The 20152-nt window shown below is 45.1% G+C and overlaps 1 long non-coding RNA gene across 1 annotated transcript; it reads left to right on the forward strand.

Annotated features, from left to right (window-relative positions):
• The first annotated feature begins 15696 nt into the window (after positions 1-15696).
• LOC119817310 lies at positions 15697-19095 on the forward strand. The gene is made up of 3 exons (XR_005285886.1): positions 15697-16755; positions 17106-17273; positions 17608-19095. It is a non-coding gene; the product is annotated as an uncharacterized LOC119817310 (long non-coding RNA).
• The last annotated feature ends 1057 nt before the right edge of the window (positions 19096-20152 follow it).

The raw sequence follows: 20152 nt of genomic DNA on the forward strand, positions 1-20152 counted from the left end.
CTCTCAGCATGCAGCAGGCACAAACATAGTTCACCAGGAACGCGGAGCTCAAATAATTCATCATTCAGACTCTGGAAGCCATAGACAGGATCCTGGGAAAATACTGGCAAACACAGTTCTGGCCTGAAAACCCCAGTTTCTTGTATTTCAGGGTAGATGGGTACTCACGGAAGCACTGGTGATGGTATCTGGGACATGTATCCTGGGAAGTCCTTGCCACTGGATTCTTGGGTATCAGACAGTGTTGGAGTTGAGACTTACATTCTCTCTGTACTAATAACGTAACCTTAGTCTCTCCAAGCAGGTTTCTCTATCTTCCAAGTACAAGAGGATGTCTTAGTGAATAAGAAAATAATGTTCTGCAAGTATGGAGATCTGAGTTTGAATCCCCAGCATCCTTGGAAAGCTGCATATGCCTGTATCACTTTCAGGGGAGGATGTTACAAACAGATTCTGGAAGCATTCTGGCTAGTCAGCTGAGCTAAAGCAGCTAGCCTCCAGTTTAGTAAGATGCTGTCTCAAAGCAACAAAGCACAGAGTGATGGGGGAAGACATCCAACATCCTCCTCTGGCTTCCACATGCACTGATACCCACAGGCAGAGACCACACACAAATACAATACAAACGCTATCTAAAATGTATTTCTTAGGTTCATTTTGAAGAGTGAAAATAATGCAAAATACAGCATTTATACTGATGCCAACCACATACTTGAAGGGTTATTATTAGTGTCAAAGAGGAACATGATCTTCCAATTATTAGCACGCTGTCTGTTCCAGGCATTGTGACAAGTGCTAAGAAAACAAATAAATCAAAAAATATGCTCTTGACCTCAAAGAATTTCAGCCTAATAGGAAAGACAAATTGTTGTTCTAGTCCAAACCTTGTCACTGCCTTGCAAAGTGACCTTGGTTAAATCAGTCTAGGCTGTGGGTCTCCATTTCCTATAAAGCAGAGACTTAATTCAATTCATAGCATAGGATACCCAGCCGATGTGTGGTCAACAAGCCGCCAGCACAGGGCTAACCTGGCATCTTTGCCTTTGGATTCTTCTCAGTTTCTTGGCAGAGTGGACGTCCAACACCTTGAAACTCCAAGAAGCTCAACTCAGGCTCGTTGGCCATTTGACCCCATTTCTTGCTCTGTGGGACACGTTAAGACAGAAGTGTGAATTTATGTTGGATAAGAAACCTGAAAACATTAAGTTCAAACCCACGTTTCCCTCCTGTGAGCTCAGAAAGATTAAAGTTCTGGGAATTTAGAGTTGGGGGGAGCAAAAAATGTATTTTGGGGCTGAACAGCTTCTAGTCCTGACTCGACTCTTTCGTGAAATCTGATGGAGGAGCCTCAGCTTGAGTCCCCAGTTTTCTCATTTGTGCCCTAGGCGATCCCATCTTCATAGGAGCCTGATGGTAATCATCGAGAGAACACTCATAAGATATTTTGCACAGAGACTGGAATGGAGTGGCTAGTCAATAGAGTGTCATTATTGTTGAGAAACTTATGATTCAAGACCAACCTATGAGACATGGGCTAGAAACTGAGACACAGGCCAGTGCTTGGAGGTTAGTGCAATTGATTGTGATGTCTCTGTATAGAATCTCTGCATGTGACATGTAGGAAGTACCAATGTCTGTCTGTCGTCACTTGAGGACAAAGGTACTCCCAATCTCACCATGCTTGGAGAATATTTCTTTATTCTTATGGTTTTAACTTAATTATTTCTCTTATGTATAAAGTTTGAATTATCTTCTTGAGGGGTAAACCTATTTTTCCTGACTGGGAAATTGTAGGCGAGATCTTTCTGGGTCACTCAGAAGGCAAATAAGCTGTGAGCTTGCTGATTGATGATCTTGGGTCAGGTCTATGGCTCTGCGGGCCTCACCTCTCTTGATGTCCAGGCCACTCGTGGCTGTGTGATAGCTAGTGGTGATTGGCGTGGAAGGCATAAGTGAGTTCTTCACACTTGCACACTTGTGCTAGTTCCTCACAACGCACATCTTCCCCTCATGATGACCAGTCACCACAGACTGGAGGACTGTGGGTCAGAGGTCCCAAAGGAGCCTATCCCTCAGCTCCAAGGGACTGTAGGGACACTGCCCCAAGCCTAGAGAGAGGGAACACAATGGTCGGCTTGTACCATGAATGATCTCGGAAGCTATGGAACCCGATGATAAGTTCCATTTCTGGGCTTTCAAAAGAATTATAAAACCCTCTAAATATAGATGGGGCTCTCTTCTGGAATCAATCTACTCAGATAGATGTCAATGTATTATAAGAACCAGAGTCAAAACTATAATAACTCATCATGCTGTGAATTCACAAGTCGCTGGTCCTCAGAGCCCCTCTGGCAGGGGCTCCGGTGTGTTGCAGAATGATTTCTCAGCCAGGTTCTGAGTTTTATCAACTCCCACTGCTAAAAAGGTGCTAACACTTTCCAGGACCCCTCTTGTTTTCCACCGCCTTCCCCTATTCTCACAATTAACCCCTCCATACCTGCATGAGACAGTTGCTCTTGTTCCTTCTACAGGGAATCTAAAACACACACACACACACACACACACACACACACACACACACACACACACCTGAAAGTGGTACCCCAAGACCCTGCAATGGCAGAGCCAGGAAGTGGAGCCTGACTTCCCTGATTCCACAATCTCTCCTCTTCATAGCACCACATGTGGAGAAGGGGCCCTGATCCTCCTTATTCCCCATGATTTCTACTCTCCTCTGTGTTTTATTTGGTTAGGCTTCCCACAGTATTGAACTTCAGTAACATAAACTAGTTTCTTAGAACCCATGGATACCAAAGTATAACTTTTTTGTTTGGTTTTTCGAGACAAGCTTTCTCTGTAGCTTTGGTGGCTGTCCTGGAACTAGATCTTGTAGACCAGACTGGCCTCAAACTCACAGAGATTCGCCTGCCTCTGACTCCCTAGTGCTGGGATTAAAGGAGTGTGTCACCACTGCCCGGCCCGAAGTATAATTTATTGGAAAGGAAGGGCAGTGAAGTGAGTGAGACCCTGGGCAGGACTCAGTTTTTATTTCTAACACAGGGGTGTGGGTGACATCTTTTGCTCTTACTTGGGAGCAATGGTTCTCAATCCATGCTAAGAATTGGAATTCCCTGGGGGATTTCCCCAAGATTCATGGAGGAGAGTATCTTTTTAGAGATTTGGGCTTCTTTGGGGAGGGGCCTAAGCATAGTGCTTTTTTTCTTTTTTCTCCTCCTCCTCCTCTTCCTCTTCCTCCTCTTCTTCCTCCTCTTCCTCCTCCTCCTCCTCTCCTTCTCTTCTTCTTCCTCCTCCTCTTCCTCCCCTCTCTCTCTTTCTCTCTCTCTTTTTGTTTTTCTAAAACAGGGTTTCTCTGTGAACAATCCTAGCTGACCCCCGAACTCATGAAGATCCACCTGCCTCTGCCTCCCAAATTCTGGAATTAAAGGCGCACGCCACCGCTGCCCTGCAGGCATAGTGCTTTTAAAAGGATTTGTCGTGTTTCAGATAGTCTGATAGAACTGGGCATGGCTAGTATAAAGTTTCCAGCACCACTCACACATGGACCTTATTGCTAAAAACCATTGACCAGCTGCTCAACCCAGATGTTTGAGGTGGATTTTGTTCTCTAGACCTTTCCATGTCATTTCTGTTATAAGACTTTCTATTTCCATTATTTCCTCTTTCTCTTCTGTGATCTCATCTAATTAATACAAGACCACTGCCCCTCTGAAGATTTAGTAGCCACTGTAATGGGCACTGGTGGCCATAGAGCTCAGAGGAAGCTACTGCCATCTCCAGTTTAGGAGTAGTTTGACAGAATGACTTTGGCATGGCATATTCCCAGCAAATATCATTGGTCTGAAATTAGGTTTGTGACTCAAGTGGCTTAATTAGACTTAAGGAGGAACACATTTTCTTTATTTCCTGCTGGGTATGATCAAGGAGAGGTATAGCTCAGATTACTTCTGGCAGCCATGTTTTGACCACAAGGGGTAATGACTTTATGGCGACATGAATAGGAACAAGAGTGCATGCGCACATGTGCGTGCACACACACGCACATGTGTACATGCATACACACCACACATACACACATGTGCACACACCACACACATGCATGCCTGTGTGCATGTGCACACACACACACACAGTATTAGATTTACAATAAATTTGAATGCCTCGTTACATGACTGGAATCAATTCAGTCTGGTCTCTCTAGAACAGTTGTTTTTGAAAGGGCTTAGTTTAGGATTTGTGGACAACATAGTCTTCGCTGCAACTACTCAGTCTTGTGATAGAGAAAAATTAATCATAAATAATATGCAAATAAATGCTAAGGGCTGTGTTTCATTAAAACTTTATTTATGAAAATAGACAAGAGGCCTGATTTGTTCCTTGGGCTGTATTTCACTAACCTGTGATGTAAAGGGGGAGTAAGGTGTTAGAAGTATTTGACTAGTTTAGAATTGGCAATTTCTGGTCCACCGGCAAGCTCCCTGGCTCCCTTGCCAGACATAACTAATCGATCCTGGCCCTTTGCACTCTGAGCTGCATTTGCTTCCCCACACTTCAACCTCGTGCCCTCAGTTGATCAGTCAGCAGTGGTGTACCTCTGTGCCATCCCTGCCCAAACACTCCCTTAGTCCTTTACAAAAGCCGCGGTGGTTGGGAGCTTACAGGCTTTGGAGTTTCTGCTGTGCACTGTGTGACGTCATCTCAGCCACGTTTTGTCTTTGTGTCTCTGATAGCTCTAATGTTGGGACTTTTGCTGACAGAAACATGAGAAATTACCTTGGTAAAGAGTCCATCGAAAGCGCCTGCCTGCCTCGTCTCTCCCCGTGTTTGTGATGTGGTCAGTTAAGCAAGGGATAATAATTTAAGCCAGTTGTGATAACAGCATTAGAGCTGGCCTTCTGTGTATCCCTTACCACCTTGTGAGTACTGAGAACAGCCCATGGTTCTAGTGCTGGAGAACTGCCATCCCGTTCCAGATGCCACCCTTTCTCCCATTGTGCCGCTTGTCAAGCTTTCCAAATGTGTCTCCTTTCACCCCTCCACGCCAGTGTTATTTTTTTTTTTCAGGCTTCTGACATGTTTAATTCTTTAGCTGAGTTCTCTCCCCGTCGAAATGTCACCACCCTTGTCATAGCATTTACTTTCTACACACATAAAATCGAGCCTGGACATTCTCTCTAAGGTGAACTCCTGAGTGATCACCTTCACAGCAGCCATCCGTCATGCTGGCAACAACGCTCCAGCAGTAAATCCTACATCGTTTGTTTAGCGCGACCCATTCTAGATCAGATTTCATCGACGGCCGCTTGTGTCAGCAGAAAAACCCCTCTTCCCTGGCTTTGTGACTGTCCTATCAGTCAATCAAGGGAGGGGATCTGCATTACTAAAGTTACCTGAGAAAATATTTTATAATATTAAATCACATCTACAAGCATCTTCATCTACATCTACATCTTCATGGCAACATCCATACTAGTGCTTGACCAAGCAACTGGACATCCTGCTCTAACCAAGTTCTCACACAAAATAAGCCATCTTAGCACGCTTGAATTTTACTTGGTGTGTTTGTTTTTTCTTTTCTTTTCTTCTTTTTCTCTTTTCACTTTTTCCTTTGAGGTAGGATTTCCCTGCATAGCCTGGTCCTGAAATTTGCTTCATAGACCAGGCTTGCCTCGAACTCACAGAGATCTACCTGCCTCCCAAGTGCTGGGATTAAAGGTGTACCCTACCACACTCACCTGGCTTAGTTTTTTCTATTTTTTTTTATACTTTGTCAGACTTGGGAAATCCTTAAAGGGTTTGTTACACCAGCGCATAACTTGGAACTCAGAGGTGATTTCATCTAGTGAACATGGAAGATACAGTTCTCTCACAGACTATACTCGGTTTGGCTAAGGATCTTGAAGTGACTCTGTTGGAACTTGAATGCTTTAAGAAAATGGTCCCTGTCAGAATGGCTAAGATAAAAAAAAACACTGATGACAGCTTAGGTCGGAGAGAATGTGGAGTAAGGGGAACACTCCTCTGCTACTGGTGGGGGTGCACACTTGTACAGCCACTTTGGAAATCAGTTTGGTAGTTTCTCAGAAAACTGGGAATCAATCTACTTCAAGACCCCTAATACCACTTTGAGGCATATACCCAAAGGATGCTCAGTTATACCACAAGGACACTTGCTCAACCATTTATAATGGCATTATTCCTAATAGAAAGAACCTATAAACAACCTAGATGCCCCTCAACCAAAGAATGGTTAAAGAAAATGTGGTACATTTACACAATGGAGTATTTAGTCAGCTGTAAAAAAAACAATGATATCATAAAATTTGCAGGCAAATAGATGGAACTAGAAAAAGATCATTCTGAATGAGGAAGCCCAGACCCAGAAACACAAACACAGTATGTACTCACTCATAAGTGGATATTAGATGTAAAGCAAAGGATAATCAGGCTACAGAGAGGCTAAGTAACAAGGAATACCCTAAGAGAGACACAAAGATCACCTTGGGAAGGGGAAATAGATGAGTTCTCCTGGGTAAACTTGGGGTGGAGTAGGGAGAGGGGAGAGGACAGGGGATGGGAACTTGAGAGAATGGGATGGCCGAGTTGGAGGAGGAGCAGAGAAGGAGAGCAATGAAAGAGATATCTTGACAGAAGGGGGCATTATGGAGTTAGGTAGAAACCTGGTGCCAGGGAAACTTCCGGTAATCCACAAGAATGACTCCAGCTAAGACTCTTAGCAATAGTGGAGAGAATGCTTGAACTGACCTTCCCCTGTAATCAGATTGGTGACTACCCTAATTGTCATCACAGAGCCTTCTACAGTAACTGAGGGAAGCAGATGCTGAGATCCACAGCCAAGCACTGGACCAAGTTCCAGGAGTCCAACTGAAGAGAGGGAGGAGGGATTATATGAGCAAGGGTGTGTGTGTGTGTGTGTGTGTGTGTCAAGATCATGATGGGGAAACTCACAGAAACAGCTGACCTTAGCTCATTGGAGCTCAAGGACTCTAGACAGACACCTAGGGAGCCCTCATGGGACAACCTAGGCTCCCTGCATGTGGGTGACAGTTGTGTAACTTGGTCTGTTTATGGGGTACTTAGTGTTGGGACTTGGATCTGTCCCTGGTGCATGAGCTAGCTTTTTGTAACCTATTCCCTGTGGTGGGATGCCTTGCTCAGCCTTGATACAGGGGGAAGAACTTGGTCCTCTGTATGCCATGCTTTGTTGACTCCCCACGGGAGGCCTTATTCCTTCTGAGAAGTGGATGGGGAGGGGTAAAAAGGAGGTTGGGGGAAGGAATGGGAGGAGAGGAGGGAAGGGAAACTGTTGTTGGGATCTAAATAAATAAAAATTTAATAATAATAATAATAGTCTAGGTGTTCAATGTGCAGTCTCCCACTGTTTATTACCTTCTGGTGACCACTTCTTGTCCTTGCCTTGCTGTGTGGTCAGTGCACTTTCTTACCTCTGTGTTTTCTCTCTGGGTTCTTGCTTTGACCCTTCCTCTCCTCTGACAATTTTCTATGGAGTAGATCCAAAGCTATCCATCCCTTCATTGCCATTTTCTCTGGAACTTTCCCAAGTCTCCACTGAGGACCTGGTTTGCATGTGTTGACCCTGGTGCCTATTGTACTGACTATCCAGTTATCTCTAGGTTTAAGCAGCCTGGGCTGATGTCTCATTTCCTGGTACCCAATATCCTGAGTACTAGATGATGGACTTCTAATAAATATTTACTCACCATAAAGTAATGAGATGAACGCAACTCTTGATATTCTCTGTCATCCTTCCAGAACAAATGAGGTTGTTTTTTTGTTCCATCCAAGTAAATTGCTGTCTGCGCAGGAGTTCCTCCAAGTGCTTGTCATTATATCGTGAATGTTCTCATGAAGAACAATTAAGAGCCAAGAGGTGACTCTCCTCAGTGGAATTCGTGTCAAGCACACATTTTGCCCTCTTCTTAGAACCAGAATCTAGTGAGCTATACGGGGCCCCACACGTGAAGAATGGGTTTGTCACACAGCCATGGCTCCATGGACTTACCCTGAGTCTGATCCAGGAAGTGACAGTAAGATGACAGGTATGAACATTAATGACTTCAAGGTGGTCTCAGCCCCTTTGACTGTCCCCAGGAGCCCACTGCACAGCCCGTGCGGATGTGAGGCAGTGTGTGTGGAGACAGTGATGTATATGTGTTTAGTCTGAACTGTCCAGCATGGCAGCAGCCCTGTGGGGACAGCTGCCTGGGAAGAGGAGGAAGAAGAGGTAGGTGTGACTCATCGTGGCAGCCACCTCTTCTCTCCTCGGCTGCCAAGACCGCAGCTCTGATCACGATGGTAGGGAATTTCTAATGTTCCCTTTTCAAAAATAAATGAGATCTGTCCTCTGCACTGGGGAGCCATGAAGGATCCAGTTCAGGTCCACTTAGTTCAACATTGTCATGATGCTTCATTTAATTTCTTTAAAAATATTTATCCAGGCTCTGAGCCATGTATTAGTATGTGATTATGAACAAGGAGTCATGGACCCTACCCTCAGGGAACTTACACTCCAATGAGGGAGCTTCTCAAAGGAGAGAATGCAGAGCTAGGGCCCCCCTCCGAGTAGCTATTGCCGCATGCGGAGCATTGGTACCCTGCTGGGGACACTTGGTCAGGTATTGTATATTTGTCATCATCCTCTCATGTTATTGTCACCATAATATTTTGAAGTAGACTCCTACTAAGTCAGGAAACAGCCCTAGACTCCTTAAGAAACTTTGTTCAAAAGCGTCAAGTCAGGGACAAGAGATTTCAACTAAGGATAAATGTCTTTGAAGATAAATCAATTTCTTGTTGCTACATCTGGCGTCTCTGTAGTATCTACACAGTTAACCTGGTTGTGAGTTCATCTGTCTAAGGACTCTAATTGAGGTATATAGAAGACTCAGAGGAAGCCTGGAGGATGGGGACTTTGGTCCAGAATTCAAAGGCTGTAGAAGTCTACCATGCAGAAGACTTGGGAAGGTGTCCTAGAGCTGGGCACAATGCTGTGCTGGAATGTGTAATGATCTAAGGTCATAGGGTAGAGGAAAGGAGATGGAAAAAGAGGATCCCAACGAAGATGGGGAACCAGACCAATAAGAGGAGTCCTGAGTGTTTCTCAGGGGACAGAAGCTTTGACTGTGTTACATACAAGGCAATGAGATAACAAATCTAAGAGACAAAATACAGATCTGGCCAGTAGGGGATGACCTAAAGTGCAGGACCCAGGAGCTCATTGGAAAGCCACTGTGGGTCTCCTTCAGCATCTGTGCAATTTCTCTGACATGCGCACTGGGAAGGCCTTATCAGTAGCCACATTTTTTTTTCTTTTCTTTCTTTCTTTCTTTTTTTTTTTTTTTTTTTTTTGGTTTTTCGAGACAGGGTTTCTCTGCAGCTTTTTTAGAGCCTGTCCTGGAACTAGCTCTTGTAGACCAGGCTGGCCTTGAACTCACAGAGATCCGCCTGCCTCTGCCTCCCGAGTGCTGGGATTAAAGGCGTGCGCCACCACCGCCCGGCTCAGTAGCCACATTTTTAAGGTAGAAATATTTCCCCACATGTCCCTGTAATTCAGGGGGTCGGGAGGGAACTGCAGCAGATGTCTTCCCCAAACTGCACGAGGAAATAAAACACTACATTTATGTAAGTATAAGAACAATGTAGGGGACATTGGAAACATGGCCCATACCACTTATCTACGTCAAAGAAATTATTCCTCCAGCTGCAGAGAGGGCTCCAGCGGACAGCCTTTAACTCTCAGTCACTGTCAGGATTGCAGAACACAGCCATTCCTCCCAGTTTCTCCCTTGCTTGAGCGACTTGTATTTGTTAATGGTAGCTCCTTTTCTGGGGTTACAAATGCCCATACCCAAGTTCTGGAGTCCCCCCTGCTTCTTTCTCTGTCTTCTCTCTGTCCTCGCTATCCGTCTACAGTCTCTCAGGTGCAGGCAGCCAGCTTTAAGAGGAGCTTCCAGGTGGCAACTGATGACTGATCTAATGTAGAGCAATGTGTGACCCCCTCCCACAGCATCCTTTTACCCCAGTTTACACAGGGACAGAGGTACGTACCCCATGTTGCTATTGCTCTTGGGTTCTTTTTTAGATTGATTTTATTGAGCTCTACATTTTTCTCTGCTCCCATTCCTTCCTCTCCCCTCCCCCTCAACCTGCTCCCAGGGTCACCATGCTCCCAATTAACTCAGGAGATCTCTTTTTCTACTTCCCATGTAGATTAGATCCATGTACGTCTCTCTTAGGGTCCTCATTGTTGTCTAGGTTCTTTGGGATTGTAATTTGTAGACTTGTTTTCTTTGCTTTATGTTTTAAAACCACTTTTGAGTGAGTAGACATGATAATTGTCTTTCTGGGTCTGGGTTACCTCACTTACTGTGTTGTTTTCTAGCTCCATCCATTTGTCTGCAAATTTCAAGATGTCATTACTTTTTTTCTGCTGTGTAGTACTCCATTGTCTAAATGTACCACATTTTCCTTATCTATTCTTCAGTTGAAGGGCATTTAGATTGTTTCTAGGTTCTGGCTATGACAAACAATGCTGTTGTAAACATAGTTGAGCACATGTCCTTGTGGCACGATTGGGCATCCTTTGGATATATACCCAAATGTGGTATTGCTGGGTCTTGAGGAAGGTTGTTTCCTAATTTTCTGAGAAATCACCACACTGATATCCAAAGGGGCTGTACCAGCTTGCATTCCCACCAGCAATGCAGAAGTGTTCCCTTTACCCCACAACCTCTTCAGCATAAGTTGTCATTAGTGTTTTTGATCCTGGCCATTCTTACAGGTGTAAGATGAAATCTCAGAGTTGTTTTGATCTGCATTTCTCTGAAGTCTAAAGATGTTGAACATTTCCTTAAGTGTCTTTCAGCCATTTTTTTGATTCCTCTATTGTTAGGTCTGTACTCCATTTTTTTTTAAAAAAATTGAATTATTTGTTCTCTTGATGACCAATTTCTTGAGTTCTTTGTATATTGTGGAGATCAACCCTCTGTCTGATATGGGGTTGGTGAAGATATTTTCCCATTTCTGTAGGCTGCCATTTTGTCTTGTTGACCATGTCCTTTGCTTTACAGATTGCTCTTGGGTTCTATGGGTACCAAAGGGTCCTCTAATCTTTGAACCCAGGTGACTTTAAATCCCTCCTGGAGGGACAAGACAAGGCTTCAGAACCTTTCAGATGTGTTAGGAAAGGTGGCCTACACAGTACAATTTTCCCCAAGATCACAAAGCTAGCAATTTTCTGGTCAATTCTGCTCTACAGTCTGTATAAAGAACTGCCCATATCTTGCTATTTGATTTATATTTTTGTATATATGGTGCATCACTGTACTGGATAGTTTTATGCTAACTTGATACAAATCATCTGAAATGAGGGGACCTCAATTAAGAAAATGTCTCCTCAAAAGGATAGTCCTGTCAAGAACTTGTTGGAGTTCATCATGCTACTCAGAACAGAAGCTAAGCTAGAATGTACAGCTTATATTTAATTTTTTGACTCTCCCATTTAATATTTGAGACTACTATAGAGAGACTGCAATAGATTACAAGTAACTAAATCCGTAGACAAACAAAGCCAACTCTCTTTTGAACAAAATCCCATGAAGACGGTGATCCCAGTTTTAGGAGTTATACCACCCCACTGTTAATCAAAAACTAGCTTGCTTGGGCCTGGAGGAATGGCTCGGTGGTTAAGAGCACTTGTTCTTCCAAAAGATGAGAGTCTGACTCCAAGCAACCATGTTGGGCAGCTCACAACCACTTGTAACTCCAGATTTAAGGAATCTAATACCTTCTGGCCTCTGTGGGCCTTGCATGTTACATAGACATCCTTGCACACAGGCACACACAAATACAAATAAAAACTTTTTAAAAAATGTTTTTAAAAAAAAGGAAAAAAGAAAATGTCTCCTGTAGTCAATCCTGTAGGGCATTTTCTTAATTAGTGATTTATGAGAGAGAACCGAGCCCGTTGTGGGTGGTGTCATCCCTGGTCTGGTGGTTCTGGGTTCTATAAGAAAGCAGTCTGAACAGGCTGTGTGGAGCAAACCAGGAAACAGTACTTCTCCATGGCCTCTGCATCAGCTCCTGCCTCTAGCTTCCTGCCACGCTTGAGCTCCTGACCTAACTTCCTTCAGTGACGGACTATGATATGGAAGTGTAAGCCAAATAAATCCTTTCTTCCCCGAGCTGCTTCGCTCATGGTGTTTATCACAGCAGTAGTAACCCTAACTAGGGAAATCCCTGAACGTTAAGCCTGCCATTTCAGTTGTGCTCAAGCTCCTACAGTCCCTTGTCTGAGCCCTTGATGCACGGGATTTGAACTCCGGTCCTCTTATTGTCACAGTGAGTGCTCTTCCCTGCAGAGTGATCTTCCAAGTCCATTTCCATGTTTATGCTTGTTTGTTTTCAGTCTTAATATTAATCTAGGAGCTCATATGCCAGGCAAGCTCTTGACCTCTGAGTTGTAGTCTCAGTTCTTCTAATATTTTTTTAAGACACAAATTTCCAGGCATGCTGGGCCCAGAATTTCCATCTCTGAGCCTGAAACTTTGTATTTACCAGGTGGTGGTCAGCTTTTGAAATCCTGCTGAAACTGTGGCTCCATCTAAACAGGAAGCAATGGGTTTTAAACAACATCAGTGAAGAGGCCCCCGCTTTAACTTGGGGGTTCACAAACTTTGCCTGTTTGCCACAAAATTGCCCCCAAGGGCCCTAAAGTGAAAAGAGAAAGGCCAGGAGGTGTGCATGGTGTGTGTGTGTTGGGGGGGAGGTCACTGTGAGGCCTAAAAAGGAAAGGAGGAGGCTAACGGGAAGATATGTGAGGAGAGGAAAGGGGGGAGACGAAAGGAAAAGAGAGAGGAGGGGAGAAGGAGGAGGAGGCAGAAGAGGGCAGGTGGACAGGTAGAGGTGAATAGAAACGAGTAGAGAGCAAGAGAACGGAGGGAGTAGGGAGAGCAGGAGGCAGTCAGCTATTTTCTTCTCTAGGTAAAAACCAATGGCCATTTCCCCAGTCATGAGGCAACCTGCTAATCGTGGATTTGACCTTGTCAGGACAGTATCTTTATCATCTGCAATGGCATAGGCAGAGACAGTGGCTTGAGGAGAGGGTCCTCCGTTCACTCTGACAACAGTGCTGTGAGCAGCCTACGAGGGTGTTATGACGTCACAGAGCCAAGAGGACTTTAGTCTCATGCTGAGTGAGCAATTGAAAAAAAGTGGGGTGTCTGGGCTGTGGACCCTCCTGCTGGCGATCAGATGATGTGTGCCCTAGACAAAACCTGGGGGTTTTAGCTCTGCAGTTGCTTTGAAAGAAAGAAGCAGAATCACTGCATGCAATTTATTATGTTTTAGGACATAACAGCCAGCAGCTCTGAGAATACTCTGGTGGTGCTCCACAGCTCAGCAGGCAGCATGGCTCCGAGGCAGGAAGGAGGAAGTCCAGATGTGCTGGAGAGCCGCCCAGGGATGGGAGCTGGGTTTCCTCTCCTAAGGACCTGGGACAGTCCTCACCTGGAGGAGCCCCTTGCACCAATAGGCTTGTGGTTCCTGAATAGTTTCAGGTTTGATCAGACCCAACGGGAGGGAGTCCTAATTGTCGGGGGCCGAGGGGTCTTGAAAAGTTCACGGGATGGAGTAATCCAGAGACTTGACCTGTCTATTTCCTTGCTGTGACCTTGAGGTGCCACATGGCTGCCACGAGCCTAGATGAGGCTCAGAGACTTTGGTTCACAAAGCAATGCAGGTACCTCTGTCTACGCTCCTGCAGGCCTTGACAGTTGCAAACTCAGTGTCACCAGGAGGCTCTCAGTCCCCTCCAGCTGCCTGCACAGTTCTGTGTGGCTGTCTTGCTGCCTTTGAAGCAAGTCACCACCACTGCCCTGATTGTGGGGCAGAGAATGGTAGGCCACACAGAGTAAAATTCTTCCTTGTCATGCACAGCCTAACCAACAGCCATCCCAGGTCTTTTATTTGGGCAGAAATATGAAAACAGAACTGCAGAGGTCCAGTCTATGGCCACGTTCACACGTCACAACCCTCACAACAGTTAGAACTTGGCAAGCCTCTGGGGATACTCCATTCCTGAGCATGTCTACAGCGCAAGCTCCTCTTCTTACTTTACAGGGTGATCAGAGGCTTCAAAGAACTCAAAAACATTCAGCCAGAGCGGAAGGCTGTGCACATGTGAGGCTGGTTATTATGCCGAGCTGATCCTAAAACAGAAAGTAGAGGGGCAGGGAACCACAGAAGGATTTCTTGCTCCATTTCTCCTCCCTCCCTCCCTCTGTTCCTCCTCCCTCCCTCCTTCTACCTTGCTTCCTTTTGTGTGTTTGACACTGCCTTCAGCCTAGAAAAACATGGAGGGTTAAGATAGAGATACCATGAAAATAATATTCTCTTAAATAACCAAAAACAAACCAAGAACATGCCTTCTGTGGTAGTTTGAATATAATTGGCCCCCATAAGCTTTTAGGGAGTGGCAGTATTAAGAGATGTGGCTTTGTTGAAATGGGTATGGTCTTGTTGAAGGAAGTGTGCCACTGTGGGGTGGGCTTTGACATCTCCTATATGCTCAAGCCACACCCAGTGTCTCAGGCCATTTCCTGTAGCCTTTGGGATGAAGATGTAGCTCCTTCTCCACTCTCAGCTCCTTCTCCAGCACCACGTCTGCCTACACGCCGCCATGTTCCCCACCATGATGATAATGAACTAAACTCTGAACATGTAAGCTGCCCCAATTGAATGTTTTCCTTTATAAGAGTTGCGGTGTCCTTGGTGTCTCTTCACAGCAATAAAGACCCCAACGAAGACACATTCTACTTCAGAAAGAGGAAGGAGGAGGCGCTGCAGCATGCCCTGGGAGAGATGGTCTCAGAAACCCCGCCTCCTGTCTGACAACTGAGACCCTCAGTGCCTCTTGCCTCTCTGTCCCCTTCTCTATCACTTGCCATGGTTGTGTCCGTCTCTACGGACAGTTGTGAGAACTAAATCAAACCTGCCCCATGGCGTCTTAGGAACTGACCATCTCTGGAGTGAGGATGTGTTAAGCCCCACCCCAACCTTGAAGTGGCTGCAGTGGTGTCCCAGTGGGGAAGACAAGCCCTGGGCCTTGGATGGCAAGGAGAACAGTCTTCTATCTGGGCCCAGGGCTTGTACACATCAGGGGAAACATGTTTAAGCTCTTGGCATGGGCTCTAGACCTTTCCCCAGCTCACCAGCATTGCTCAGGCTGCACCAGAGCTCGGTCTGTGTTGTCTTCCAACTAGTTTCCCGCTCCGGTTGTAGTCAGAAGCTGAAGACACGGCCAGCAGCCAGCTGTTTCCTCTACCTGGGCCTGCGGTCATCTGCAGAAGGGCCTGGACTGGGTAAACATGGCTCCGGTCTTCTGTTATGGACACCCTCTGATTTTGTTTAGGGACAGTTTTCTGTATGAATGCTTCCCTTTTTCTGTATGAATTGTCTCTCCAGCTAATGAGCTCCATTTATATAGCTCTCTATGTCTCTCTGAGACAAGATTTGGCTTGCTTCTGTATCTAAGACCCTTGCGGAGCCCATGGTGTACTCGGAACCTCAAATTATTGAACCACAGGACTGCCTTGAAGATCCAGGGATATCAGCTGGACAAGAGGAAGTTGGTCAAGTGCAATAGGCTGTGTTGTGTTTTGCAGCCATTGGACTAATGGGTACTTATGACCAAATCTGTGTGTGTGTGTGTGTGTGTGTGTTTGTGTTGTGTGTGCATGTGTGTGCACATACTACACATGCATATGTACATGCATGCATGTCTTCACTTTAGAATACAGATGAAAGTTTGAGGGATCATTTGGACTTTTGCCATGCATGTATCTATCACAACTTTCATTCATCCCCTTTAGAGTTGAGAATTTCCTTTCCTTTTTGCCTTGTTTTAATTCATCATATCTTTGCTAGTTATATATCTGTGGATCTCAAATTTCATAAGTGATTAGCAATCCTGAAAATAGGTACAGTTTAAGAAACTAGTATTTAGGGAGGGTCAGTTCCTAAAGTGTGCAGTCGGGGGATGGTTTTCCATGATCCAGACTTAGATCTAATTCCAAGGCTAGTAAGTCTTTATGTAACGGCCCATGTGAAGTGGATTCTTACTTGAGGACAAGCTACTAAACACAGGCTCTTGGAGCTAGTCATTTGGTCTCCAGGGCCTGCCTATCAAGTTTATGGAGGGGTTATTCCACCAAATTCTTAGCACATAGTTTTCCAAACTCTGGGGTGATCCTTGCACTTAATTTCTCTTACCTGACATTCAATGATTCTGCCTTTTTTTAGGAGACAGGTGGCCTGAAACCACATACCAGGAGGCGAAACACTCTTAGGTGTTGGAGGTTGAATTCCCAGAGTTAATCTTCCTGCCTCTGGGGAGCCACACAAATCCATAGCAAAACAGAACATAAAATAACAAGTTTATTAATAGCTGAGCAAGCTCTGAAAGCCTCACTGCAAAAACAGGGGTCATGGTTGTTTTATCGTGGGTCTGGATTTGAGGCTGTGAGTTCAGCTTTGGGGAGGAACATGCTTGAATTGGTGAAGCAGAACCCAAGCTTGCCTAAACAATCACAAGAACGAGGGTAACTGCCTGAGTCTTCATGCCAGACAAGTCACCTGTGGAAGAAAAACTGATGGATATGTCTCACCAATGCCAAGATGACTGTTGCTGCAAGACAGGTAATGTGCAACAGGAAGTGCTCTGTAGGCAGATGTGTGGTAGATATATCAATGGGGACTTTCAGTCAGAGGGCTAATAAGTAAGGGACAGAATAAATAATGGGGGAGAGACCACGCCATACAAGACGATCAAGGAGAATGTCCGTGTATACAGACAAAACTTTAGTTATAACATAGTGTTAAAATATTATGCAAGCAGAGGGAGGAAATGACCTCTTTGGTTGGAAAATTTAAGTCAGTTGAAGTGACTTTACTCACAGTGATCCAGCGGGTCACTGACAAGACTAGAATCTGGGGCCAGAAATGTTTCTTCTACTTAAGGCTTTTTATCTTGCTCCTTTTATTTCCAGGGTCTTGAATCACTTCTTTTGGACGACACGGCCTAGCGGTGGTGGTGGGAGCTGTCTTCAAAGAGTCAGTCTTTATATTTTGAAAGAAGCAGCTAAGACCCTTGAAAAGAAAACATGCGTCACGCAAAAAGTCTCTTTTAAAAAGACAATGAAAAATTAAATTACACAGTGAGTTTAAGCTTCAAGTACTCCTCCCTCATCAGTGGGTTTGGTTATTCCACAGACGGGTGAGAGGAAAGAACAGATGAACGAGGCCCCATGCTTCAGAGAGGGGAAGGCAACAGGCATGTACTAGAAGTGATTAGCTACCTGACATCTGTGTCTCTCTCTCTGTCTCTCTCTCATCCACACGCAGAGAACCATCATCTTTACTCGTTTACCTTGGCGAGTCCCGATGCCCACCCCCTTTTCTGTCAGGACTGGGAACAAAAGTGGCTTGGTTCCGAGGTGGTGAGAGCTCCTACAATCTGCTCTCCTCTCATCTGCCTTTTATCTCTTCCAGGGACAATCAGCTGCCAGAAATGTGTCACTGCAAGCAGTCCTGCACATTTCATGAAACATCTTATTTGGATAAAACTTAAATTATTACCACACCAGTCTCTGCACACTCCCCTCCAACCCCTGTTCTTTTCCAAGAATAGCCGTAACCAAGCTTGACAAACTACTGATTTCACCAAAGCACTTTCAATGCCTGTTAGACATCAGAGCGAAGTAGAGGAGGAGGACCGAAGAACACGGTGGTGCTTGAGAGAGAAGTTTCTGGGATCTGAGACACACAAAGACCTTCCTCCGTGTACTCCTCCCTAATTGGCTGGCAGATCAATAAGGGGCACCTGGCATAGAAAGTGTGTAGGATTTCCCTCCCGTTTTGCTTTTATTTGTCTCTCCTCACGCAAGGTCAGTGACAAAGCGGAGCTCTGGACATTGGAGTCTGATGACCACCACAAACTTTCTAGGCGTAGGAATAAACAACCCAATGACTAGTATACAGGGTTAGAGGGGATACAACATGGAACATTGAGGTGCTTACCAACAGAGGAGAGACAGGGAGGTATCACTCACTGGAGGAGGGGGAAAGGCTGTTACCTCTGGACTGTGAACCAGGTGGCATGTGAGCCGATTTCCAAAGATAGGGAAGATCATGTATGTCATAGACATGCAGGTGGGAAGAGAGGTATTTTTAGTATCCAAAAAAATTGTGGTTGGTTCATTCCAGGCCCAGGGAATGAAAAAATGGAGGGATAACGAAGTCTTTGGGGGTGGGAATGCCCAAGGGCCTGGCACATGCAGTGAGAGACAAGGGCAGCCAGTGACAGAAAAATGGAAAGGACAGTTTGATGTGGTGAGAACCTAGATTCAAAATGAGTCCCTTGTCCCACCCCCCCATTTATGGTGTAATCTTGAGCATGTCTGTCCACCCTTCTGAGTTTTGTGTTCTCCATTAAGCGTGAAGGCAAGGATGCTTGCCTTTTGGCATGGTAATCTTACTCGCTGATACACTGGAAGCGTTAGAAGGATGCTTGGCTCAAAGTAACTGCTCAGAACATTTGGAAGCCTTGTCTGGCTCTCATGGAAAATGCTAGAAACTGTTAGGATGGGAAGCCAAGCAGGGCTGATCTTAGCTGGCCTTGTTATCACAATTTGGACCATACGCCTTAGCATTTCCACTATGTGTTCTTGGACATGGATGCTAGTCTCTTCGGGCTTCTATTTTCTCATCTGGATTGGAAGATTGCTCATTAGAAATAGACTTTATCCTCTGTGGCCCTCACATTCCAACCTTGACGCACAAAGGGAAGAGTTTACATTCTCTTCTCTTCCCAGAGCCAAGTGGAACATTCACAAGCTCTATCTCGTCTCTGCTAGACCTCTCTGGAACAACAAAGAAGTCTCTAATGTGCTGTCCAGTGGAGGATAACAATCCCATCTTCTGCTCTGTGTTCCAGTTTCCCCATCTATTCCAGGGTAGCTGTTGGTTTGGCTAGCACATCCCAGGGTGAGTATATGTCATGCCACGTTCTCATGGAACCAAGAGTCATGTCCTCTGGAAGAGTTAGCTCACCATTCTGAATTTTAATGTGATACGTTGCCAAATTGGCCACAGATTTTCTCACTTTCTTCTCCTGGACTCAATTTCTCTCCTGTTCTCATCTAGATTGGTCTTGAGACTTTGTTTTGTAAAAGAAGAGAAGTAATTTAATGAGTCCTGAGCCCAGACCTTGAGAGGTTTTAAGTCCTCTTACCCTTTCTTAAACAGCCCAAACTAACCTTTCGGATGAAGAGAGACAACGTGGACAGAGGTTTTAGACATTTACCAGCTTGGCCAAAGCCATCATAAACCAGCCCTTAAATGACCCATGAGCTGGCATGTTTAATCTACTTCAGCAGAAGCCTGCTGGCTTTTTCATGATAATAAAAAGTCATCTTTTTAAAGCCCTTTCTTAAGTTGTGAGGCAATTTGTTAAGTAACAAAACTGCCTGAGACATATGGTGACAGCACAGCTTTTGAGGTAATGCTAGCACTTGGATGGCAGAGGCAGGGGGATCTCTGTGAGTTTGATGCCAGCCTGGTATATTAGGTATATACAGTGAGACTCTATCTCAAAAAACAGAAAGAAAGAATGAATGAATGGATGACAGGAAGGAAGGAAGGAAGGAAGGAAGGAAGGAAGGAAGGAAGAAGGCCCTGACCTACAAGAAGCATGTCTTCCTCATGAATTCGCCATCACTCTTCAGATTTCCAGGAGCTGGGTACATTGGCACCTGCATGTAACACCAGAACTTGGGAGGTGGAAGCAGGAATATCAATATCACAGTTAGCTACTGGCTACAAGTGAGCTAAGGCTAAATGAGACCCTTTCCCACTAAAAATGAGGGCTACCACGCATGGCCACCCAATCTACGTGTAGACCTGTCCTAGGAGGTTTAGTCAAGTAAGTGCAGCCCTCTCTGATTTGCACAACACAGGTGGTCTCTAGGGTTAAGCAGGACAAAATATGTGAAGTGTTGGTGTGAAGTTGGTGCAAACCAAACGTTTATTTTTATAA

This window comes from Arvicola amphibius, chromosome 6 (assembly GCF_903992535.2).
Source record: "Arvicola amphibius chromosome 6, mArvAmp1.2, whole genome shotgun sequence".
Lineage (NCBI taxonomy): Eukaryota > Metazoa > Chordata > Mammalia > Rodentia > Cricetidae > Arvicola > Arvicola amphibius.